General features: G+C 43.0%; 1 long non-coding RNA gene across 1 annotated transcript; it reads left to right on the top strand.

Annotated features, from left to right (window-relative positions):
• Window positions 1–23666: 23666 nt before the first annotated feature.
• Window positions 23667–27742, top strand: LOC135559656 (uncharacterized). Its single transcript, XR_010458493.1, has 4 exons — window positions 23667–23847; window positions 26428–26537; window positions 26817–26956; window positions 27105–27742. It is a non-coding gene; the product is annotated as an uncharacterized LOC135559656 (long non-coding RNA).
• Window positions 27743–27994: the final 252 nt, after the last annotated feature.

The following is a 27994-nucleotide window of genomic DNA, read 5'->3' on the forward strand; positions in this document are numbered from 1 at the left end:
CCCATATGCATTAATGAGCCATTTGGGACAGGCACTATAAAGCCAACCCAATTCCCTTAGCTCGGGTCCTTTTCCAGCATACCCGGAAGCTACAGAGATGGAGAGAGAGGAACAGAACAAACAAACAATGCGCTCATCCACAACATTGATAAGTATAATAATTATTGTATCTCTCAAATATGAACATTGACAAGTGTGAAATGCATGCACCAAGACAGAAGTTAATTTGTGTGTCGACCCACATTGTTAACTTATGGTATAATGGCGCAGGGAGGAGTGATGAATATGTGTGTGCGTTAACGAACCAAATGCTGCCCGCGGCCAGTGACGGACTTCTATGTCACATTACCTTCCTCCTCTCCTGAAGCGACCATGTTCGGGAGCCTTGATAGGTAGTCCGCAGTAACGTTCTCTTTTCCTGCCTTGTGACGGACACAGAACCTGAAGGGCTGGAGCTCCAGATACCACCTGGTCACACGAGAATTCCGGTCCTTCATGGTCTGGATCCAGGTCAGTGCTCTGTGGTCCGTGTGCAGGTCAAATTCCCTCCCAAGAAGGTAGTAACGGAGGCTATCTAGGGCCCACTTTATAGCCAGGCACTCCTTTTCGATTGTAGAATACCTGGTTTCCCTGGGCAACAGCTTCCGACTCAGGTACAGCACAGGAAGCTCTTCTCTTGGCTCCCCTTGGGCCAGTACAGCTCCAATTCCTACAGCCGAAGCGTCCACCTGCACGAGAAATCTCTTCTGAAAATCAGGGGTCTGGAGAACAGGGAATGAGCACAGTCGTTTTTTCAGTGTCATGAAGGCTTCCTCACACTCCTCAGTCCACTTCACAGGGTTGCTGGCCCCCTTCGAAGTGAGGTTGGTCAGAGGGACAGCGATGGTCGAAAACTGTGGAATGAATCTCTGGTACCACCCTGCCAGACCTAGGAAGGACTTCACCTGTTTCTTGGTTCTGGGTTGAGGGCTATTCCTGATGGACTCCACTTTCTCCACCTGAGGCCGAACTTCACCCTTACCCAGCTGGTAACCCAGGTACTTTGTCTCCTGTTTCACCCACTCACACTTCAGGAGGTTAAGCGTGAGGCCTGCTTCATGGATCTTCCCCAGGACTCTGCTAAGATGCTGTATGTGCTCCTCCCAGGAGTGGCTGTAGATCACCACGTCGTCCAAGTAAGCAGCACAGTAATCGTCACAGTCCTGGAGGACCTTGTCCATCAGTCTCTGGAAAGTCGCAGGGGCCCCATGAAGGCCAAACAGCATGACCTTGAACTGGAACAGGCCCATTGGCGTCCGGAATGCAGTGTAGGCCTTGGATTGTTCATCCAGGGGCACCTGCCAGTACCCTTTGCAGAGATCCAATGTGGTGATGTAATGAGCTCTACCTATTCTCTCCAGTAAGTCGTCAATGCGGGGCATGGGATAGGCATCAAACTGGGAGATGGCATTCACCTTACGGAAGTCCATGCAGACGCGCAAAGAGCCATCCTTCTTTGGGACAATGACAATAGGGCTGCTCCATTCACTTGAAGATGGCTCGACAACATCCATCTCTATCATGGTGTGGACCGCTTCCTTGAGGGCTACCACCAGCCTCTCAGGCACACGGTAAGAACCTCGGCAAGACGGAGCTGCTCTTCCTCCCGGGGAAGGACTGCCCATTCCATGATCTCGCCATCACGGTTGACAACTCCATTGTGTCCTCCTCCCAGAGCGCTAAGAACCTTGGCGTGATCCTGGACAACACCCTGTCGTTCTCAACTAACATCAAGGCGGTGGCCCGTTCTTGTAGGTTCATGCTCTACAACATCCGCAGAGTACGACCCTGCCTCACACAGGAAGCAGCGCAGGTCCTAATCCAGGCACTTGTCATCTCCCGTCTGGATTACTGCAACTCGCTGTTGGCTGGGCTCCCTGCCTGTGCCATTAAACCCCTACAACTCATCCAGAACGCCGCAGCCCGTCTGGTGTTCAACCTTCCCAAGTTCTCTCACGTCACCCCGCTCCTCCGCTCTCTCCACTGGCTTCCAGTTGAAGCTCGCATCCGCTACAAGACCATGGTGCTTGCCTACGGAGCTGTGAGGGGAACGGCACCTCAGTACCTCCAGGCTCTGATCAGGCCCTACACCCAAACAAGGGCACTGCGTTCATCCACCTCTGGCCTGCTCGCCTCCCTACCACTGAGGAAGTACAGTTCCTGCGCAGCCCAGTCAAAACTGTTCGCTGCTCTGGCCCCCCAATGGTGGAACAAACTCCCTCACGACGCCAGGACAGCGGAGTCAATCACCACCTTCCGGAGACACCTGAAACCCCACCTCTTTCAGGAATACCTAGGATAGGATAAAGTAATCCTTCTCACCCCCCCCTTAAAATATTTAGATGCACTATTGTAAAGTGGCTGTTCCACTGGATGTCTTAAGGTGAACGCACCAATTTGTAAGTCGCTCTGGATAAGAGCGTCTGCTAAATGACTTAAATGTAAATGTAATGTAATGTAAGGATGCTGGCGGACAGGGTTCTGGCCAGGTTTCAAACGAATGACGTGTTCTAGGACTTTGGTTCTTCCTGGTCTCTGACTGAAGAGGGCCGGATACTTGCCAAACAGCTGCTTCAGCTCATCTTGCTTGTCTTCTTCCAGGTGAGCCAGTATGACTTCTGCTCGTTCTTTCCATACATAAGGGAAGATTTCGGCAGTACCTGTATGGTTAGTGAGAAAGTCCATATTGCAAATGTACGGTCCCTTACTAGACGTCCGAAATCGTTTGTAAAATTTGCGGACGGCGTCGGGCCGAGCGGCAGGGCCGGACCTACCAGGAAGTCATCAAATGAACTTTGTCGGACATTCGGTTTCCGTTTTACAAAAATAATAAGATTTAGGTCATTTTTCCGCCGTCCCGGAAATTCCCACAAGAGGGCATAAAGCAATCATATTGCTATTGGACAAAACATCACGATTCACGACGGGGCCTTATCTCGAAAACTGAAAATATTTAGAAGCCGAAACTCGGTGAGCGTAGGGGCGGCATAATGGGCAGTTGGCCCCGAACAAGATGGCGTCTAGGCCTCAACGGTTTTTGAGTTATGGCCATTCATCTGGGATTAAAGGTCCAAAATGAAAATAGAGAAATTATTTTTCCACTTCACGTCAAAGTCAAGGAGCCTCCGGTGTCAATAAAAAAAGAACCAGCCATTTATCTATCGTCATTTAAGAGAAATCGTACAACGACATCTAGGTGATGTTCACGGATAGGTGTTTTTTTTTTTCAACGGTTACAGATCCAGTTGCAGGGTGTTCTTACGAATCTTTTTAAAGTGTGCTGCAGAGCTCTGCGAGATTTCTGTGATTTTCTATGATTTTCTGAAATAACACACACTCACTAAACCCTCCGTAAATAACTCAGTTCTTAACGTAAAGACTTAAAACTCAGGATTCTGTAAAGGCATACCCCAATCATGATATGAGTTTATTTATAGCTTCCTGTGCCAACCGGAAGTGCCTTAAATGGTGTCACAGTGGCAGTTTCCAAGGGTTAAAAAGGTCAGATCTTTTCAAAACTTCATATGTGTGATTAGGCAACCCCCATAAACTGTAAGTCAGTCATTTCTCCCAACAGATGTCAAAGAAAAGCTCTCTCTCACACACACACACACAGAAACACACACACAGCAAGGATGGAGTGACAAAGTGCGGTGCTTAAAGACACACAAAGCCTAAAAAGTGGGTTTGGTGTCAATTGGTATCAGTTTGGTGTCAGAATGACATCTAATTGACTGATGGACACTGACTTGCTAGTTGACTTTTGTACATTAGCAATATGTTTAAACGGAGAGGGACCATCACCAAAATGGCATTCTGAAATCAACACAAAAAATGGCATCACCATAGTCTCCAGACTGTGCCGAGTTCAACGAGACGCCCCGCTTGACCGTAGCTCACTCTGAGTGCAGTGACCTTGAAAAAAAGCAGAACCAAAATGAAGCCTGGCCCTCAATGTCATTTGCTTTTGGGTGACAGTGAGAGAACCGTTAGGGTGAGAAGCACAATTCGACCTCAGGTACGTTCCTAAGGTCCTCCCGATCCGTGCAAGCCTAACCTTGACCGTGTAGCATTAACCCTTAATAGTTAAAAGAAGATGTTTACTTCAAAGAGTTTGCTTTGACTTCTCTCCCCATAGGAATACATTGCCTGCACCTCTAAATTCAACCTGAAGCCTATGTGGGTTATGAATGCCTTATGAACCTGTCTTCTATGACAGTCCATCAGACCACTATGAGGTCTACCTGTGCCAATTCTAAGCTTCCTGAAGCAACCGGAAGTGGTTGAAATCACCTTATCAGTGTTGATCCATACACTGCCTGCAGTTTGATAGACATAGTGCATTCAACCCTGTGTAGGTCAGTCAATTCTTTACTTAAAGACTTAAAACTCAGGATTCTGTAAGTGGCTATGTCAATCAAGACATGTGTTTACTTATAGCTTCCTGTGCCAACCGGAAGTGCCTTTAATTGGGTCACACTGTCTGTTTTGAAGGGTTAAAAAAGTCACATCTTTCCAAAAGTTCATATGTGTGACTAGGTAACCCTCCTAAACTGTAAATCAGTCATTTCTCCCAATAGATGTCAAAGAAAAGCTCTCACACGCACACACAGCAAGGATGGAGTGAAAAAGTGCGGTTCTTAAAGACACAGAGAGCAGGCAATGGCATTACCATAATCTCTAGGCCGTGCCGAGTTCAACGAGATATCCCGCTTGACCGTAGCTCGCTCGGTCTAAGCGCAGCGACCATTAGAAAAGTAGGCCCAAAATTAAGCCTGCCCCACCACGTCATTTGCTTTTGGGTGACAGTGAGAGAACCTTTAGGGTGAGAAGCACAATTTGACCTCAGGTACGTTCCTAAGGTCCTTCCGATCCGTGCAAGCCTAACCTTGACCGTGTGGCATTAACCCTTAATAGTTAAAAGAAGGTGTTTACTTCAAAGAGTTTGCATTGACTTGTCTCCCCATAGGAATACATTGCCTGCACCCCTAAATTCAACCTGAAGCCTATATGGGTTATGAATGCCGTATGAACCTGTCTTTGGTAACAGTCCATCAAGGCAGTATGAGGTCTACCTGTGTTGATTCTAAGCTTCCTGGACCAACCGGAAGTGGTTAAAATCACCCTAAAAATGTTTTTCCATACCCTGCCTGCAGTTTGATAGACATAGTGCATTCAACCCTGTGTAAATCAGTCAATTCTTAACGTAAGGACTTAAAACTCAGGATTCTGTAAAAGCATACCCCAGTGAGGATATGTGTTGACTTATAGCTTCCTGTGCCAACCGGAAGTGCCTTAATTGGTGTCTCAGGGGCTGTTTCGAGGGGTTAAAAAAGTCAGATCTTTCCAAAACTTCATATGTGTGATTAGGCAACCCCCATGAACTGTAAATCAGTCATTTTTCCCATAAAATTTCAAAGGAAAACTAAATCACACAGACACACAACTTGGAAGGAGGGACGTATTGGGGTTTGTAGAGACAGACAGTGCCTCCAATAGTTAGCTTTGTTCGAGCTAAAAAAGAACCGTCAGACCTAGAGTTCCGAAACTTTAGAAACCTGTTCTAGACCTCGGGTCGATAGTGCGTGGTGAGTTAGGTGGCTCTAGAAGGTTCTCGGACCGAGAAATAGCCTCGTACATTTGCAATGACTTCAATTAATTTTGATCATTACGAAAATGGCGACATTTAGAAAAGTCTCAGAGACACAAGACTAGGTTCATTGAAACCGGCTCGGCCCATAGAGACTGACCCCAACGTTTCGGTCCGATAGCTCATTCAAGGATCCCATAGCAAGGCATTGAAAAAAGTGGATTTTCAGCACCAATTAGGGTTTTACTCGGGCGCCGAAGGACCTATCGAGCCGAAACTCGGGATTCGGGGTCGCCTCACATAGGCCTTCACATAATGTCCGACCTGGACTCGCAGCTAGAACGTAACTATGTGTTTTACGTTTTTATTATGTTTTAAACTAATGGCGCTGTGAATTATGGGCCTGCTCTGACATATGTGATAGTTGGCTTCTAAATGAGTTGGAAAAAGCGGGTTTGGTGTCAATTGGTATCAGTTTGGTGTCAGAATGACATCTAATTGACTGGTGGACACTGACTTGCTAGTTGACTTTTGTACATTAGCAATATGTTTAAACGGAGAGGGACCATCACCAAAATGGCATTCTGAAATCAACACAAAAAATGGCATCACCATAGTCTCCAGACTGTGCCGAGTTCAACGAGACGCCCCGCTTGACCGTAGCTCGCTCTGAGTGCAGTGACCTTGAAAAAAAGCAGAACCAAAATGAGGCCTGGCCCTCAATGTCATTTGCTTTTGGGTGACAGTGAGAGAACCGTTAGGGTGAGAAGCACAATTCGACCTCAGGTACGTTCCTAAGGTCCTCCCGATCCGTGCAAGCCTAACCTTGACCGTGTGGCATTAACCCTTAACAGTTAAAAGAAGATGTTTACTTCAAAGAGATTGCATTGACTTCTCTCCCCATAGGAATACATTGCCTGCACCTCTAATTTCAACCTGAAGCCTATGTGGGTTATGAATGCCTTATGAAGCTGTCTTCTATGACAGTCCATCAGACCACTATGAGGTCTACCTGTGTCGATTCTAAGCTCCCTGGAGCAACCGGAAGTGGTTAAATTGACCCAAAATTTATTTTTTGATGTACATAACCTTCAAAGGTGAAAATGACTACATTCAACCCTGTGTAGATCGTAGATCAGTCAATTCTTAACCTGTTGCTTCTACTCGGGACGCTTGCGTCCCAACTAGAGCTCTGGAAATGCAAATGCGCTACGCTAAATGCTAATAGTATTAGTTAAAACTCAAAAGTTAATTAAAATACACATGCAGGGTATCGAATTAAAGCTACACTCGTTGTGAATCCAGGCAACAAGTCAGATTTTTAAAATGCTTTTCGGCGAAAGCATGAGAAGCTATTATCTGATAGCATGCAACACCCCAAAAGACCCACAGGGGACGTAAACAAAATAATTAGCATTTCGGCGTTACACAAACCGCACAATAAAATAGAAAACATTCATTACCTTTCACCATCTTCTTTGTTGGCACTCCTAGATGTCCCATAAACACTATTTGGGTCTTTATTTCGATTAAATCAGTCCATATAAAGCCTAGATATCGTTATATGTAGACTGTGTGATAAACGAAAAAAACATTGTTTCAAAACGTAACGTCATTTTTTAAAATTCAAAAAGTCGACGATAAACTTTCACAAAACACTTCAAAATACGTTTGTAATGCAACTTTAGGTATTAGTAAACGTTAATAAGCGATAAAATTCATCAGGAGGCGATGTAAAGATCATTAGCTGTCCGTCTGGAAAAATGTCCGGCTAGAAACTCAACGAAAATATCCGGTCCTAGACCGGATTTAGATACGGTGTCCTGCATGTGTTTGACCAAGAAAAAACTCGAAGGGAAATGACAAGACTCTAGACACCGTGTGGAAGCTGTAGGTACTGCAACCTCAGTCAATTAATTGTGGTTCACCTTTATCAATGGGATCAAGTAGCGCATGGATATATTTTCCCATTTTCAGTGATCAGTTTTTCCTGTGCTTTTCGATGTAAATGCCGTTCTGGTAAAGCCACAGCAGTGATTTAACCAGTTTTTTAAACGTCTGAGTGTTTTCTATCCACACAGACTAAGCAAATGCATATACTATATTCCTGGCATGAGTAGCAGGGCGCTGAAATGTTGCGCGATTTTTAACAGAATGTTCAAAAAAGTAGAGGGTCGACTGAAGAGGTTAACTTAAAGACTTAAAACTCAGGATTCTGTAAGTGTTTATGTCAATCAAGACATGTGTTTACTTATAGCTTCCTGTGCCAACCGGAAGTGCCTTTAATTGGGTCACACTGTCTGTTTTGAAGGGTTAAAAAAGTCACATCTTTCCTAAACTTCATATGTGTGACTAGGTAACCCTCCTAAACTGTAAATCAGTCATTTCTCCTAGCAGATGTCAAAGAAAAGCTCTCACACACACACACAGCAAGGATGGAGTGAAAAAGTGCGGTGCTCAAAGACACAGAGAGCAGGCAATGGCATTACCATAATCCCTAGGCTGTGCCGAGTTCAACGAGATATCCCGCTTGACCGTAGCTCGCTCGGTCTGAGCGCAGCGACCATTAGAAACGTAGGCCCAAAATGAAGCCTGCCCCACAACGTCATTTGCTTTTGGGTGACAGTGAGAGAACCGTTAAGGTGAGAAGCACAATTCGACCTCAGGTATGTTCCTAAGGTCCTCCCGATCCGTGCAAGCCTAACCTTGACCGTGTGGCATTAAACCCTTAATAGTTAAAAGAAGGTGTTTACTTCAAAGAGTTTGCATTGACTTCTCTCCCCATAGGAATACATTGCCTGCACCCCTAAATTCAACCCTAAGCCTATATGGGTTATGAATGCCGTATGAACCTGTCTTTGGTAACAGTCCATCAGGCCAGTATGAGGTCTACCTGTGTTGATTCTAAGCTTCCTGGACCAACCGGAAGTGGTTAAAATCACCCTAAAAGTGTTTTTCCATACCCTGCCTGCAGTTTGATAGACATAGTGCATTCAACCTTGTGTAAATCAGTCAGTTCTTAACGTAAAGACTTAAAACTCAGGATTCTGTAAAAGCATACCCCAATGAGGATATGTCTTGACTTATAGCTTCCTGTGCCAACCGGAAGTGCCATAATTGGTGTCTCTTGGGCTGTTTCGAGGGGTTAAAAAAGTCAGATCTTTCCAAAACTTCATATATGTGATTAGGCAACCCCCATGAGCTGTAAATCAGTCATTTTTCCCATAAAATTTCAAAGGAAAACTAAATCACACACACACACACACACACAGCTTGGAAGGAGGGACCCATGGGGGAGCGTAGAGACATACACTGCCTGCATTACTTAACCTTGTTGGAACTTTTAAAGAACCGTCAGACCTAGAGTTCCGAAACTTTAGAATCCTGTTCTAGACCTCAGGTCAATAGTGCGTGGTGAGTTGGGTGGCTCTAGACGGTTCTCGGACCGAGAAACAGCTTCGTACATTTGCAATGACTTCAATTCATTTTGACCATTACGAAAATGGCGACATTTAGAAATGTCTCAGAGACACAAGACTAGGTGCATTGCGACCGTCTCGGCCCATATAGACAGACCCCAACGTTTCTGTCCGATAGCTCATTCAAGGACCCCGTAGCAAGTCATGGAAAAAAGTGGATTTTCAGCACCAATTAGGGTTTTGCTCGGACACCAAATGACCGATCGAGCCGAAACTTGGGATTCGGGGTCGCCTCAGCTAGGCCTACACATAACATAAGAAATGGACCCGCAGCTAGAACGTAACTACGTGTTTTATGTTTTTTTATGGTTTGAACATAAGGCGTTGTGAATTTTGGGCCAGCTCTGAAGTATGTGATAGTTGGCTACTAAACGAGTTGGAAAAAGTGGGTTTAGTGTCAGTTTGTATCAGTTTGTTGTCAGAATGATATCTAATTGACTGATGGACGGTGACTTGCTGGTGACTCTTGTCCATTTGCAATATGTTTAAACAGTGAGGTACCATCACCAAAAGTGACATTCTGAAATCAACCCTAACGAGCCATTGAGATGAACCAGAATCACTGCCCAGCCATCCCGAGTTCATCGGGCCAGTCAATTTCACATTCCTGCATGGTTTTTATAGCATGACAAAATCGTGATGGTACATGCCCATTGAACCATATTGCAAATGCACAGTGACTTTGCAAAAGTGAGAAAACATAAACAAATGGACATGATGAAATCAACACAACGAGTGATGGAAATGTACAACTATCACTGCTCGGCCATCCTGTGTTCATCAGACCAGTCAATTTTGCATTCCTGCAGGATTTTTATAGCATGACAAAATCGTGATGGTACATGCCCATTGAACCATATTGCAAATGCACAGTGACTTTGCAAAAGTGAGAAAACATAAACAAATGGACATGATGAAATCAACACAACGAGTGATGGAAATGTACAACTATCACTGCTCGGCCATCCTGTGTTCATCAGACCAGTCAATTTAACATTTTTGAGCATGTCAAATTTCATATGGTAATTGTCCATTGAACCATATTGCAAATGCACGTGCACTTGCAATATGATTCTATAGTGAAAAAAAATCACCTAATGGACATGATGAAATCAACACAACGAGTGATGGAAATGTACAACTATCACTGCTCGGCCATCCTGTGTTCATCAGACCAGTCAATTTTTGCATTTTTGAGCATGTCAAATTTCATATGGCATTTGGCCCCAAAAAAAGTGAATTTTGACTTTGACTTTTGACTTCCTATGAAATCATATTGTAAATGGACAAATCATATTCCTTATGCACAAGTAAAAAGAAAAATATATATATATGATATTAAAATACAACTAAAGTATGTTGATACAGTTCTTATACGTGTGTAATTGACACAAAATTTGAAAGAATTTTGAAAAACAGTCCAGAAAGCACTTTTTTAAGGGTGTGTGAAGTTTTTTACAAAATTTTGACATTTTTGACTTTTGACTTTTGACTTCGTATGAAATCATATTGAAAATGGACAAAACATATTCCTTATGCGCATGTAAAAAAAAAAAAAAAAAAATTATGATAATAAAATTGGACAAAAGTATATTCATACAGTTCTTACACATGTGTAATTGACAAAAAAAAATCGAAAGAATTTCGAAAAACGGTCCAGAAAGCACTTTTTTAAGGGGTGATAAGTTTTTTACAAAAAATTCATTTTTTCAAAATTTTGCTTTTGGATGTTGACTTGGGTTACATATCCAATATGAAAAACCACGGTGGAGCGGATTCGCCACCTGTTGAATTTTTAAAGTGTTACAACTGGCAATAGCCATATGGCATTTGCAATATGCTTTGCATGAATCAACGCCGAATTGGGTGGTATTGGACAATGTGTATATGGTTTGGCCACTGCCAATATGTTGCCATTCATTTTTGTCCAATACAGGGGGGTCTTCCCTTACATGCCTCTGTGACCCCATCCGACTCATCCTCTTCTACTCTGCGGACCAGAAAGGACTTTCCTTTGGAGAGTTCCTCTTTCTCCTCCCAGGCCTTGAGAAGGTTCACATGGTAGGTTTGCTTCTTCTTACCCTTGTCCGGGTGCAGCACCTCGTAGGTCACTGGGTCCATCTTCCTCCTGATTAGGTACGGTCCTTGCCATTGCGCAAGGAGCTTGCTGGTAGACGAGGGAAGGAGGAGCAGGACTTTCTGTCCTGGCTCAAACTCTCTGTGGCGAGCGTGCTGGTCATAGCCTCTCTTCTGGGCCTTCTGGGCTTGCTGAAGGTTTGCTCTAGCTTCCTCTCGGTACCGTTCCAACCTGTCTCGCATCTGGAGGACATACTGGACAATCCCCTGTCCTGAGGTAGCTACTGGGGAACCTTCCCAGCACTTCTTCAGCGGGTCCAGTGGTCCTTGCACTGGCCATCCATAGAGGAGTTCGAATGGCGAGAAACCTGTCGATGCCTGAGGCACCTCCCTGTAAGCAAAAAGCAGAAAGGGTAACCACTTATCCCAGTCTTTACCAGTGTCAGCCACAAACTTCCTCAGCATGTTCTTGAGCGTTTGATTGAATCTCTCTACGAGCCCATCCGTTTGGGGATGGTAGGGAGTAGTCCTCAAGCCTTTAATGCCCAACTGTCGGTGGAGTTGAACCATCAGTCGCGAGGTGAAGTTTGTCCCTTGGTCCGTCAGGATTTCATCTGGGATTCCTACACGAGAGAAGAGCTGAACAAGAGCACTGATTATTTTTGGAGTGGTTATGGAACGGAGTGGGAAGGCTTCTGGGAACCGGGTGGCATAGTCACAGATCACCAATATATACTTGTAACCTGCACTACTCTTCTCCAAGGGTCCAACAATGTCCATTGCAATTCTCTTGAATGGGGTAGAGATAACTGGCAGTGAACATAGAGGAGCCCGTTCAGACCTACGGACAGCACTGGTTTTCTGGCACGTGGGGCATGATTTGCAGTATTTTTGTACATCAGTATACATGGAGGGCCAAAAGAAACGGGAGCCTAGCCTAAGATAGGTCTTATGTTGCCCTAGATGGCCTGCCCATGGAACTGTATGTGCAAGGTTGAGAACAAGTGGTCTACAGGTAGATGGCACCACCAACTTCCTGCTATCTGCCTCTGACCCAAGGTAGAGTATGTGGTTGTCTACTGTGTAAATCCCCCCACATGAAGATTGACTGTCCCCAGCTAAGGCCTTGTCAAACAAACATTTCAAGGTTGCGTCAGACTTCTGCAGTGTAGCAAAATTTTGTGGAACATCCCATTGCACCTCTAACCCAGACACATCAGCAACAGGTACAGGGGTTCCCACATACTTCTCAAGACGCCGCTGGCGGCGTGACTTTCTGGGCCCTTTGGTTCCCCCCTCGCACAGACTATCACACAAGTCAGGCAGAGGTTGTAAACCAGCTTTGGCCTGGGCACGAGTGACAACTGAACATGCCATCTGAACATCAGACTGGCAAACTGACTGCTCATATAGCTGACCCCCCACACTTCCCAACAGATCAGAGAGTACAGGCACATCCCTCCCCAAAATCATCTCAAAATGTAGCTTCTCCATTACCCCAACTTTGAGGAGGTATTTCTGACCCTGAATCTCAACTGTGAGCTCACCTGTGGGCTGCTGTGACTGGTCACCATGGACACATTGGATCAGTGTCTGATGACCATAATCAATGTCATTAACAGGTACATTACCTTTTCTGATCAATGACAGGGAACTGCCGGTGTCAATCATTGCAGTAAGACTTTTACCATTCACTTTTACAGGTACCAAGCATGACCCTTCCCGAGTCTGTCTATTCTGAACACCATCCCCCTCTCTGGGTACATAACAGTAACCTGAGAGCTTGGATTTACGTAGCGGACACATTGAAGCTTTGTGCCCCTGCTGCCGGCAGTAAAAACAGGTCAGACCCCTCCCATCAGAGCGAACTGCATGATCCCTTACCTCCCTCCCAGACACATAACCCCCAGAGTTACCTCCACCATCTCTGGCGTTTCTGATGTCCCTTGTGTCTCTGAGACTCCTTGGAGCGGGTGCTGCAGGTTGTGGTGGGCCCCCTTTACGTGCATTAAGATACTGCAGTGCAAGCTTGGTCGCCATAAGCCCGTCCTTGGTCTCGTGCTCTCGGACCCAGGTTCGAATGTCGTGTGGTAGAACTTGTAGAAGTTGCTCGAGGATGATGACCTCCCCGATTTCGTCCTGTGTCTTCTCCTCCGGTCGAACCCATCGTCGGTAGAGACCCTTGAGGCGGTGGTACGTCTCTGTCGGCGACTCACCCGATGGCGTTGATGCAGCTCTGAAGCGTTGACGGTAGGTTTCCGGTGAGATGTCAAACTTCACCAGCAGCGCTTCCTTCAAGCCCTTGTAGACATTGGCCAGCCCCTCATCCATTGCTGTGTAAGCCTCTAAGGCCTTGCCCGTGAGCAATGGGACAAGCCTGCAGGCCCACTCTACCTCAGGCCACTGCCACGTCTTAGCCATGCGCTCAAACCTCAGCAGGTAGTTTTCAATGTCCTCCCCCTGCTGGTATGAGGGCATCTTTGGCTCCTTCCTCAGGAATGCTGGAAGATGGACGTTAACACTGCTGGACTGGTCTCCTGGTGCTGGCCTCATTACTGCTTGGGGTGCCTGCTGTGGAGTTGAAGTCCCTGCTGCATCGAGCCTTTGTCGTCCTGGTGTTGGAAGACCCAATCTTGGGCTCTCACTGACGAGTTCCGCCTGGTGGGGAGCTGTGAGGATAGATTGGCGTAGGCCACGTAACTCCTGCTTGAGGTCTTCGTCCCTCCTCTCAAGGCAGGTGAAAAGTTGCTGAAAAAGGGTTACCATGGTTGGGTGTGGTTCTGGTCCCCCAACTGCTCCTTCAGTCAGCAGCTCACCCAGTTCTGGTTGTCTTTGGCCCCGCGGTCGGGCTCCTAGTTTCTCATACTTGACCTCTTCTTCACCAGACGATTCCATGGTATTCCACCCCGGTTCAACTTCAGGTACCTTTTCTGACAGTTGATGCTGTTGCTGAGAACGCAATCCTGTACGCATTCCTTTACCTCTCTTGTTGGAATTCACTGATTTGCGGTACGCCATCCCACCACTGCCACCATATGTCACGTAGATTAGGCCAGAAGGCTAAACTGGATAACCTAACCTCTATCAAAATAAAAAGATGGCGGAGCCGCAAAAGTTCTTCTGTGCAAAGGTGTTTATTTACAAGTGATTCCGGAACAAAAAACAACAGTACTGCCATCAACGTCTACCTTATGGGACAGCTTAAAAACAATGCCGCCCCATCCACAGCTCAATCCAAAATTGCCTCTCCTCCTGACTGAAAGAGAGGCTCCCTTTTGTAGGGCTAGCCCCTCCCCTCAGAACAATTAACCCTCATTAATTAATCAATTAACAATACAAACCTACATTTTCCATGAACTAAACATACTAAAGGATATACATTGCAACACGGTTTTAAACAATATCACAACATAACATTTACAACATTACATCACTACTGACAATATCTTTCAATATGCCCATATGCATTAATGAGCCATTTGGGACAGGCACTATAAAGCCAACCCAATTCCCTTAGCTCGGGTCCTTTTCCAGCATACCCGGAAGCTACAGAGATGGAGAGAGAGGAACAGAACAAACAAACAATTCGCTCATCCACAACATTGATAAGTATAATAATTATTGTATCTCTCAAATATGAACATTGACAAGTGTGAAATGCATGCACCAAGACAGAAGTTAATTTGTGTGTCGACCCACATTGTTAACTTATGGTATAATGGCGCAGGGAGGAGTGATGAATATGTGTGTGCGTTAACGAACCAAATGCTGCCCGCGGCCAGTGACGGACTTCTACGTCACACCAGTATACTTACCAAACCAGGCCAAGACAACAGACTCCTCCACTCCCGCCATGGTCCTCATCTCAACAGATAGTGCATCAAGCCCATTAAGGCCCTTAGATATACTACCATCTGGACTGGTGTTATTAGGGATATACGTACAACATTGTTCACCGAACATCTTGCAGGCGCCCCCCTGACTAGCAAGAAGCATATCCTAAGCAAGTCTATTCTGTATAAGACAGCCACAAATTGTCCCTACCATCAAAACCAGTCTCCGTGCCTAATTGATCAATAGCTGAATAGTCTAACATTAATTACCTGAATGAGATTTTTAACACAGTGGTGGCAGGTTCGGTCCAGGGGTGGTAGAGGAGTGTGTCTGGCCCTGGTTCGTCTGGGACCTCTGGTTTTGGCAGTACCTTAATAGAAAACACACCCACCGTGTCTGTCCCGGTCCTTTGTAGTCCGGGGGTGTAAGTGCCTGCATCAGAGAGCTTAATAGTTTTGATGGTTAGTAGGATTTCATCACCTTTACAAAGTTCAACAGTGCTCCCAGGTTTCCCCCATATCATGGAAAACCTATCCACCTTTGTGGGATTCCCTATGCTATAAGGATATCCTCTTCTCCAATCCCAGAACTGTCCCAAGTTGGTTATCATGTAATCCCCATACGGACACCCTCCCCCATTACACAGGTAATGTCCCCCGTCTTTTGACACTCCTGTAAACGGGTGTTAAAACCAAACAAAAAAAGACCTCAATTTCTTCCCTGCCCTGTTGGCTCAAAATATGTTATCTTCCCCTATTTATTCTCAATGATGAATATGACTTTCTCTCTGTTACAATACCAACTCCCTAATAGCCCATTCAAAAAACTTCACAGCTAATGTTATAAGACGGAATCCTGAACCCCTTTCTCATTTGTGGCTCAAGCAGTAATTCTAAGCCCTCAACCAAAACTGCTTCATTTCTAATGAATTTACCTTAAAACTAGTAACTCAATATGACCCCATTCATTATACAAATGACTCTCCCCCGAGGCTGATCAGACCTCAGAAGCCAGTCATGATAAGGTCAAAAGGTCATACCATATTAGACATAAAGATCCCTTTATCCTTACAATAGAAATAGTCACCTGTGTGAGCGTGCCTCTAAAACCTAATGACAATTCCCCTTTGACTCAAATCAATAATCATAAGTTTTAAACATCGTCTACGGATATGTTTACTTAAATGACCATGCTACCTTTAGATACAATTAACCCGATAACATTATTATCCAATGCATTACTTTTTCTCTCTGCCGCAAATGTCGTACATTTCACAGTGTAAGGAATCCGTAATTTAATCCCCGATATTTAATAAATGTGCATTCGCATTCTCTCATGGCTCCTTTAATTTACTTATTTTGGTTAACTCTCATCCGTTCCGGAACAAAGAGTTCTACCTAAACCCGCCAGAACACACTGTTCAACTAAGTTAAATCAAACCCTAAAATTGACCATAACCAATAAACAAAACACTTTTATCTCAACTTCTGAAAGGTTACTCGAAGCCTCGATACACACACTAACAGCCATACAGTTTGCTCCGTTATCCCCAGTCCCTGGTGACAAAAGTGTCTCGCTAGTGACGTCATCATCAAGCGCTCAACCTGCCAATTCGTAGCGACTTCAAATGGATTGTAAATAATTCTTGTTCGATTAACCAAACCTAATTTATCACATCTGTTCAAATCCTGAATTATAATTTACCACCCCAACCAACATCTCTAAATTCGCCAATTTTATAAAAGCTTTTCGATGGGCATAAATCATAATTGTCTCTTTGTTATCATTTAGAATCCATTTTGCTCTAAATACCTGTCTCGTCTTTGACTTAGTATTTTAATTACAACTCTATTCCCATTACGTTATTCACTTGTCTAATTACAAACTCAGACCAGCATTAGTGAGTGCTCGCCTTAAAAATGCCTTGTCTCTGGGAACAGGGAAATCCCCTTAACCCAAACATTTACTCCTACAACGACACCCAATAATTCTTATGATCCCTTCACGTCGTTCGTTTTAAATCTCTTGATGTATCATGTAACTTATTTTTCTCTCTTCGAATTGCCGTCCCACAATATTTTTTCCACTGTCATACACTCAAACCACTGTGATTACCATGCACTGTCCCTTTAAGATAAGACTTTTCATTTGTTCCCCGCAACGAGAACGGAAATCAGATCATTTTTAGAATACGTTACTTTTTGTTCAAATTCACTGGTGTTACCTTAACCAAAAATCAATAATCAGAAAAACAATCACAACTTTTTACGATTAAACTATTCTTACCTAATTTATAGTCCAAAGCGTTACACTATATAGCCCCATTTGAGTGTCTAGCAATTCCGTTGCTTGGCTATAGACACAAATCTGCCCGCCTTTGTAAAATATATATTCCCTATTCAGATTGAGTTCAGTTTTAAATTCTAATCATCAGAGTAAACCCAACCGAACTTCTCAACATACTATATCCTAACATTTAAACGCCATGTTTTTGTGTTAAACTTCTCATGTCAATTGACTCACAAATAGCCATAACGTCAGGGCAGGCTGGAATTGTATCGTATCTCTCCGTTATCCCCTCCATTTAACTTTAGGTAACTCTCTCTCTTCTATGATACATCTATTTAATTACGACTCCCTTCTCAATACATTATTCCACCAGATCATTTTGGGCGAAATAGCGTTTTACATCGAAATTGTCTCGCCATTATTTTTAATGACTTCTTTTATAGAACACATAATATCCGTTCAGTTATATCTTTTGCAAACACTGGCGACCGTATTTTTCAGGCAAAACATGCAAATAGGTCAATTACGATCTAAAATCAATTTTAGTTAAATACCTCCGTGGATTACCGTTGGTGAGACTGTTGCGCTCACCACTCCCCTACTAGTACAATGGAATTGCCTGAGACTCTTCGCAAATATACCCATTTTCACAGTTATCTGTATTTGTTACTCCGACATCTAGACAACAGAAAATAGCCCAAATTTAAACGCCCAAAGTTTTCCCTCAGTTCCCTTTCTTTACTCGATTGTCGCCTCTGACTTCCCCACAGTTAAATTACAACCTGTTGACGATTTTTTCGTGGGGTGTTACACTCCCGGGCGAAATGTCCAATTTTGTTACAATTAAAACATCTTGTATTTTTCTTTTGACTCACCTTGTTCATTTTTCTCGACTTGGGTTGCTCCAGCAGCCGTATTCTTATAATCACAAATTCGTCGACTGGATTATCTCTGCATTGTTGGTATAATCGAGGAAGATATAGTTTGTTACCCTCACGCCCACCCAATTGGTTAACTTCTCTATCTGCGGGAACGGTGGGTAGTGTCTCTCGAACCTTGTTAAATTTAATCTCTTTTTCGGCGCGTCCTATTCTCTTTTTTGTTTCCGAAAGCCAAACTCCGGCTGTGTATAACCCTTGTTTATCCTGCTTTTTCACATTATTACCACATTCCTTATGTATTTGTTTTATAAGCGATTCCAGCTTTTCTACATTTAGAAGGCCATCAAAATTGTATTTTTTCCTCCATCTTAGACCGAAATCGATGTTTCTCCTGTCTCTCTGTTCCATGTATCGCTCGTCTCCCGTTAGTTCCGGGGCTTTCTTTGAAGCCTTCCCACCCATTCTAAATCCTTGCCGTTCTCTTGTAGCTATGGTATCTAATCACTTATCTATGCCTTTCTATATAATTTTTAAATTCTATATGTGTGGCTTTCTACGAATTAACAATTTACCGTTACTCAATTGCTTAGTTTTTCTGTCTGGCTATGTGTATTTTTATTTGGATATTTCAGTAGTATTAGTTCAATAGGAACGATGATCAATATTTTTACAAGATTACCGTCCTATTTCCCAGTACCTTATTTAATATCCCGTCTTAATCTCGGGCGGGTGCGTTTCTCACGATTAAGTTTAGCTCTTTTATGGAAATCTTACCAATAGTTTTGACTTTTGAATCAGATTTTTAGGTCTAACCTAACAACTATAAGCCCAGGGTTTGTAAGGCCCTAGTTAAAATCTTATTTTCCGGTTGTGTCAGTAAAGAACTCTAATAATCGTTATCTCACGCCGCTAATTGTTAGATTTCCCTCTCGCATTAGATTTAAGTTACCCTCTCCTCCTTATTCGGCTAAACAATCCTTCCTTTTCTGTCTTAATCTCTCATGATTAAGTTTAGCTCTTTTATGGAAATCTTACCAATAGTTTTGACTTTTGAATCAGATTTTTAGGTCTAACCTAACAACTATAAGCCCAGGGTTTGTAAGGCCCTAGTTAAAATCTTATTTTCCGGTTGTGTCAGTAAAGAACTCTAATAATCGTTATCTCACGCCACTAATTGTTATATTTCCCTCTCGCATGGAAACCTCATTTCTATAGATGTGGCTTTTATCTCATTTCTTTAGATTTAAGTTTCCCTCTCCTCCTTATTTGGATATTTTCCGTAGTATTAGTTGAATCGGGACGGTGATCAATACTGCCACTATTCACATGACCAATCCAGTTATCTTGCGCTTGCCGTCTCTCTACGCCCAGTATTTGTACAAAATCACCGTCCTATCTCCCAGTACCTATTTAATATCCCTTCTTAATCTCGGGCTGGTGTGCCACTCATGACTAAGTTTTAGTTTATTTACGGTAGTGCACATTACCACAGGTTATTTTCGAACCTGCTTCCGTGTATATCGGTTCTACAAAACCCATTGTATGATGATCATACATCCTTGTGGGGATAGCAAAGTTCTCACTATTGATGAATTCTCACAACATCAATTAAAAAACTCAATTCTCCCAAAATCAAGAATAAAGGCTACTTTACCTGGCTGCCGGCTGGGAAGCACTGTTCGTTTGAATCTAGTCACTCCCTCTGTCCTCTGTGATAATACGCAGGCCTGTTTCAATTTTAACCTCAATTCAGAGGTCAGGTCTTTAGTAAAACGAGTCAAAAACTAGTCCGTGCACGTTTTCCAGCGTACTACCCCAAGGCACAGTGAGAGATATTTAGATCCGGCATTCGAAGGACCAAATTGATAGAGGAATTCTAAATTCCTTTATGTTTAATTGCCAAAACCAATTCGCACTCATTTCTAATTCATTAATGATTGTAAGTTCATTAATTATGCATGAAGTAGAATGAGACCAGTCTTAAAAGTCAAAAGTAACAGCGTTTATTACAAGAGAGTACTAACCCAAAATACAAAGAACATTACATTTTAAAGAAAGAGAACATAAAATGACGTCATCAGTTTCACACCCTCTCCCAGCCTTACAATGGCGTAGTATTCAGTCCTAGAGATTTTTTTACTCCCCTCATAAACTACATTCCAACCTGTCTAAAAGATATACTTCTCTCCACTAATGGAATCCAACCAAAACATTCTTATCTGTTTGAAAAACTATCTTATTCCTCCCCCTTAAACCTCCCAGGAGGCACAGACAATTAATTCGTTCTGCTTACATTTTCAGTAACAGCTCAACCAAAAACTCATACTTTTCATATCATAACATAATAGTATTAGAATAAATGGTTCTAATCAATAATGTATACATAATTAATCATCTCAACTTATAATTTCCTCTAACAGCTGGACAATAGAACGAGTCAAAATTCATGGCTGAAAAATGGCTACATATCATTGTCTAAACTGGAACACTAACACTAGCCCATAGCAAATGAATGGCATCTACCGTTCGCAGAGCCTGTTTTGACTGGAGTGACACTTAGAATTCCATTTCACCTAAGTGGCACCAACAAATGTATCCCTTTTATTTTACCACTACAACCTGTTCTTAGGACAAAACTGATAAATAACAACTTGTGTAGAAAATGAACATCCGCACCTCAATGGTGCCAAGTGTGCTTATGTCTGCATAACGAGGAAGTAGGAACTTCTATTTCTGGCCTAGCGTTTGATGTCAACTAAATACACTGCCCAGCCTTACATAATTAGAAAGTGGAGATTCTCCTTATTAAAATGGTATCCTTTAAAAAAAAAAAGTACTACCGGTCAAATGTTTTATAACACCTACTTAGTTATTCAAGGGTTTTCCTTTATTTTTACTATGTTCTACATTGTAGAATAATAGTAAAGACATCAAAACTATGTCATAACACATGTGGAATCATGTAGTAACTAAAAAATGTTAAACAAATCAAAATATATTTTATATTTGAGATACTTCTGTGAAGCATTTATTTGGGCTTCAATTTCTGAGGCTGGTAACTCTAATGAACTTATCCTCTGCAGCAGAGGTAACTCTGAGTCTTCCATTCATGTGGCGGTCCTCATGAGAGGCAGTTTCATCATAGCGCTTGATGGTTTTTGCGACTGATTTGAAGAAACTTTCAAAGTTTTTGAAATGTTCCGTATTGACTGACGTTCATGTCTTGAAGTAATGATGGACTGTCATTTCTCTTTGCTAATTTGAACTGTTCTTGCCATAATATGGACTTGGGCTATCTTCTGTATACTGTATGTGTCTTCTGTATGTGTCCAGCCTACCGGAGTCCTAGCTAGCTAGTTAGTTAGCACTCAGTCGTCCTTTGCTACCACCTGCCAAACACCTGCCCTTGAAATCGTTAACAGAACTGGGGAAAACAGTGCCCGACAGACGGGGCTGAAGTATACTGTCTACCTGTGTGCTAGCTAGCTACCCATCCCACCTGCTGTGTACTGGAGTCCTAGTTAGCTAGTGTCCTTCGCTAACACCTGCTGAACATCTGCCCTCACTGTCATTAACAGAACTGCAGGATAACAGTGCCCAACAGGAGGGGGCGAAGGACATGGTCTACTGTTGTCCTAGCTAGCTAGTGTTGTCACCCTGCCTCTGCGGAGTTTATTAGTGGTTGGCATCCAACGTCATAACCCTGAGAACTTGTTTCACACACAGACTATAGAATGGGAGCATGTCTTCATTGATGTAGTGCTATTTAGCCTTTGTCCTACCTTCATTGGGCAAAAAAATTGTCCCTCTGTCACGTTCCTCTTTTGCAATTGTATTCCAAATTTGTGCATATAGCCTGTCTGAAAATTGCCCCTTGACTCACACAGTTTTGCATGCCCTTTAGGGCCATCCACACCAAGGACGATAACTAATGATACAGAACTATCCCACTGGGCACAGATGTCAAGTCAACATCTAGAGTACCACAGTGTCAGGGATTTCCTCCTCTTCTTCCGAAGAGGAGAGGCGAAAAGGATCAGAGGACCAATATGCGGCGTGGTAAGTGTCCATGGTTCTTTTTAATACGTTAAGGTACACATGAACAACTGACTACAAAAACAAGAAATGTGGAAAAAAAAAAAACAGTCCTATCTGGTGCAAACACAGAGACAGGAACAATCACCCACAAACAAACAGTGCAACCCAGGCTACCTAAGTATGATTCTCAATCAGAGACAACTAACGACACCTGCCTCTGATTGAGAACCATACTAGGCCGAAACATAGAAATCCCAAATCATAGAAAATCAAACAGACTGCCCACCCAACTCACGCCCTGACCATACTAAATAAATACAAAACAAAGGAAATAAAGGTCAGAACGTGACACACAGTGTGACTCATAATACCCATAAAACCTAGCAGTCAAACAGGGAAATGGCTCCAATCGTTTTTCCACCATTCATTTACCCATAGGTGTTTTTAGAAACACTTAAAATAAGGGCTTACCCTGGCGTGAAGTTTTGATAACCATGTAAATCTCTCGGACAAGGTGACTTTATCAATATATTCGCCTGTATTTACCCACCCAAAATAAAATGCAAATTAGCTACTGATGTGGCTATCAAAAAGAATTACAAATGCCATGATTATCTGACAAGACTGACGAATCGAGGAAAGGTAAGAATCTCAGGATTAACTATCTAATACTAGCTAAATGAAGTAATTCATACATTTTCTAGATTTCTTTAAATGGACAATTCTGTGAATTCTGTGAACAATTCTGTGAAGTTTTAAATTGACCCAATATCTGTTAGCTAGAGATGACGTGGAGGAGCTTACAGTGATTTGTAGTCTTGCATGATGTCTACTTTGATGCTAATTGGCATTTTAGAATCTGAGATTAAATAGAGCCGACTATATTGGTAAAACTCACCTTGTCTGAGAGATTTACGTCACGCCAGGGTAAGCCTACATGAAACACAGCCCTTATTTTAAGTGTTTCTAAAATCCCATAGGAGAAAAATGAATGGTGAAAAAACTATTTGGAACCATTTCCCTGTTTGACTGCTAGGTTTAATGGGTATTATGACACCTCCACTGTGGGGTTCTATTCCACATCGATTCAACATCATTTAATTGAAATTATGTTGAAACAACATGTATTCAACCAGTGTGTGCCCAGTGGGATTAGAGTGTATAATACACTGGTGGTGAGTATCCACACTAGATGACAGGACAGGTTATCATTAATCGATCTTCAGTAGCCTACACATGTAGGCCTATCAATCAACTAATCAACTCATTCTACTGCACGCTAGCCTATACAGTGTTTCCAGATCAATCAGTGCTTTCATGGTGGTCTGTAGACATTGTCTTAACGGCAAGTAATACTGAAATGTACATTAACTGTAATGAAAGTGACACTTTAAACCTTTATGTTGACCTTTAAACAGGCTGCGGGGCCAGACGGATTACCAGGACGTGTGCTCCGGGCATGTGCTGACCAACCAACATGTCCCTGATTGAGTCTGTAATACCAACATGTTTCAAGCAGACCACCATAGTCCCGGTGCCCTAGAACACAAATACAACCTGCCTAAATGACTACAGACCCGTAGCACTCATGTCCGTAGCCATGAAGTGCTTTGAAAGGCTGGTAATGGCTCACATCAACACCATTATCCCAGAAACCCTAGACCCCACTCCAATTTGCATACCGCCCAAACAGATGCTACTGTTATTTTTCACAGGTTTTTTTTACTGTTGTTTTTATTTATTTACTTATCTATTGTTCACCGAATACCTTTTTTGCACTATTGGTTAGAGCCTGTAAGTAAGCATTTCACTGTAAGGTCAACACCTGTTGTATTCGGCACACGTGACAAGTAAACTTTGATTTGAAGTGATAAATATAGCAATTCAAGAACAAGCGCCATGTGGCCTGCACATCTTTGTGTCAGCATGTAAAAGTTAATCGTTGCATTGTGCATGCATCTTTGCTCAAGTGGATTGCGATTTCCATTTTTCTAATGGTTGTCAACTCGCCTGGATCTTATCATCAATTTATCATCACCAGCCAATGTGATCATGCGCACTCTCTCCTTTCAAACTCCCCACCAATTATTTTGGATGCTGTAGACCTATTTTATATTCAGAAAGCAATATTATGCTTGCATCTCTCCTTGAATATGCAATTACTAAAGAAAATGCTCAAAATACACGATATATAGAAAAGTATGTGGATACTCCTTCAAATTAGTGGATTCGTCTATTTCAGTCACACCCGTTGCTGACAGGTGTATAAAATCGGCACACAGCCATGCAATCTCCATAGACAAACATTGACAGTAGAATGGCTTACTGAAGAGCTCAGTAACTTTCAATGTGGCACTGTCATAGGATGCCATATTTTCAACAAGTCAGTATATCAAGTTTCTGAAACGCTAGAGCTACCCCGGTCAACTGTAAGTGCTGTTATTGTGAAGTGGAAATGTATAAGAGCAGCAACGGCTCAGCTGCAAAGTGGTAGGCCACACAAGCTCACAGAACAGGACCGCCAAGTGCTGGAGTGCGTAGCGCGTAAAAATTGTCTGGTCAGTTGCAACACTCACTACCGAGTTCCAAATTGCCTCTGGAAGCAACGTCAGCACAATAACTGTTTGTCGGGAGCTTCATGAAACGGGTTTCAACGGCCGAGTAGCCACACACAAGCCTAAGATCACCATGTGCAATACCAAGAGTCGGCTGGAGTGATGTAAAGCTCGCCGCCATTGGAATCACGCTTCACCATCTGGCAGTCCGACAGACAAATTTGTAGTGCCAACTGTAGAGTTTGGTGGAAGAGGAATAATGGTCTGGGGCTATTTTTCATGGTTCGGGCTAGGCCCCTTAGTTCCAGTGAAGGGAAATCTTAACCCTACAGCATTCAATGACATTCTAGACGATTCTGTGCTTCCAACTTTGTGGCAACAGTTTGGGGAAGGCCCTTTCCTGTTTCAGCATGTGTAACAGTATAACTTTAGACCGTCCCCTCGCCCATACCCGGGCGCGAACCAGGGACCCTCGGCACACATCAACAACAGTCACCCACGAAGCATCGTTACCCATCGATCCACAAAAGCCGCGGCCCTTTTTAGCGCGCACCACCGCTAACTAGCTAGCCGTTTCACATCCGTTACACATGACAATGCCCCATCCAGATCAGTTCAGAGTGGAAGAACTTGACTAGCCTGCATAGAACCCTGACCTCAACACCATTAAACACCTTTGGAAGGAATTGGAACGCCAACTATGAGCCAGGCCTAATCGCCCAACATCAGTGCCTGTCCTCACTAATGGTCTTGTGGCTAAATGGAAGCAAGTCCCCGCAGCAATGTTCCAACATCTAGTGGAAAGCCTTCCCAGAAGAGTGGAGAATGTTGGGGGGCCAACTCCAAATGAATGCCCATGATTTTGGAATGCGATGTTCGACAAGCAGGTGTCCCCATTCTCCTGGTCATATAGTGTAAGTGTCCAACAAGCTATTGCAGTTTAGCTTTTCCTGGGACTGCACAAGACCGAAGAGGAATAGCAGAGAGGCAGCGGGGAGGCCAAGTGCGTAATTGGGCTTAAGAACAGTGAAGACAGACAGGCTAAATATGTGTAGCTTAACTTAGAAGAGTATGCACATTAACCCATCATTCATTAGCTAAACTCTGCAAAGCTACTTCTAGAACATCATTCATGACGGAAAAACGTTAACCTGCAGGCTGCGCTCCCAGCCACTGGGCACGCAGCTCGAAAAGCTCTCCTATTTATCAGTGGAGACTGTCTATTATAAATTGCATGACCTTCCCCTGTACTGAATTTAAAAACTACTAAACCTGCACCGGACTTAAATTGAAATAGCATGACCCATCCCCCCAAATTCCTCTGTGTACACCGTTCCATAAATTCCAAAAGGTCCCTAAAGGAGTTAGCCTGGGTACCAGTCTGTTAACATTCCACTCCTTGTACTCTGCGTCATATGTTCAGCATGACAATGAGTGGCAAGGAGTGGAAGGACAGCTAAACAGACTGTAACCAGACTAAATGAGTGGCTACAAGTCTAGGAATACTATATAAGAAGCAAGCAGCTCTGCTGTTGCTGGTTCATGGGATCCTGACTGAAAGTAATGTGGAATATATTTACATTTTTGTAATGTTATCTTTATAACCTACACAGTGTAGTTAATTTTTAATTACAATTTTATTACAGAGGCATATGGACCAAACCCCATCGAGTTGACGATAGTCAACTGACATTGTGTTCAGAGGGATCCTACTCGGTGCCATGAGGAGACTGCAGCAGACCAATGCAGACTTCAAGTGAGTAGACATTCCATTGTCAGATTGATTTCTAGAATAGCTCATATATGCAATACAGATGTTACAGTTTGAGAAATCGTTTTATATTCTAATTTACAGATACTGTTCTATGTGTCAATTCTTGCATGGCATTGAGTGATACAGGATTTTTCTGTTTCCAACGTGAAAAAGTAATGGTGGTTTTCTTGCTGTTGCAATGGATAAATGGTATTATAATTGGCAGGTGGTGTGCCAGTTATTTTATATTATGTCAGTAGTCAGTGAGCATTGTTCTTCCAGGTTTACCTACACAGAGGACCTCAACTATGGTCCTTTCCTGGAGAGTGTGAATGGTGTTGCCGGGGACAATGCTGAGCACACTTACTGGGAGCTCCTTGTTCAGACTGGGAAGAATGGACCTGTGGTCAGACCTGATGTGGGTGAGTTATGATTTAGAATATCTGTCTCTCTCTCTCTTTCTACAGAATTAAGGGCAAAAGCAAGTGTTATATACAACAATCTATTTGTCACATTAATTGTACATCTACTGTAAAACACTACTGACCTATTTGGACCTTGTTTTCACAGGTATTGGTTGTTACATCCCAGAACCAAATGACTGCATCATTCTGAATTTTACAAAAAATTGTGAACATTCAGAAGCGCCTGACTGATACTGTTTTGTTTTAAAAAGTGCTGTAAAGCAATTTATTATTTTTGTCATGAAAGGAATAACGATTATAATCATTTGCAGTACACTATTAGAAAAAAGGGTTGCAAAGGGTTCTCCAGCTATTCCCATAGGGGAACCCTTTTTGGTTCCAGGTAGAACTCTTTAGGGTTCCATGTAGAACCCTCTGTGGAAAGGTTTTTACATGGAACCCAGAAGGGTTCTACCTGGAACCAAACCGGTTCTACCTGGAACAAAAGTTTTTTTACAAAGGGTTCTCCTATATGAACAGCTGAATAACCCTTTTTGGTTCTAGGTGGCTCCTTTTATTTCTAAGAAAGTAATGTTAAGCCCGTTTTTAGAATTTAAATTGAAAGCTTTTCACCCTGACATAATTCTGTTATTGTTGTTTTAAAAGAACATTTGGAACAGAAAATAATGGCCGGCTACAGTTTACATCCCTCAGCCTATACCAGAACTATTGTAACATTACATTATGTATGTAATTACTGTGTAATAGGTTAGTAAAGCACCTGTATCTATGGAGTACAATGTGTGTGTTCACTGATTTATATTTACGTGGGAAACAGATTTACAGCAATAGTGGTATGTGCTAGGGATTAACACCAGGATCCTGGGACTGTCCCGGGACTGCTCCCGGGTCCATACATTCCCGAAAAAATGTAATGACAAAACCCAGGAAATTACAGCATCCCCCCCCTTATGTCGCACTAATGCAATTACACAACATACCTTTTGCCTAATTATTGTTTATATGGGCCTATGTGTTTGGTCACCTATTATCATT

This window comes from Oncorhynchus nerka, linkage group LG14 (assembly GCF_034236695.1).
Source record: "Oncorhynchus nerka isolate Pitt River linkage group LG14, Oner_Uvic_2.0, whole genome shotgun sequence".
NCBI lineage: Eukaryota > Metazoa > Chordata > Actinopteri > Salmoniformes > Salmonidae > Oncorhynchus > Oncorhynchus nerka.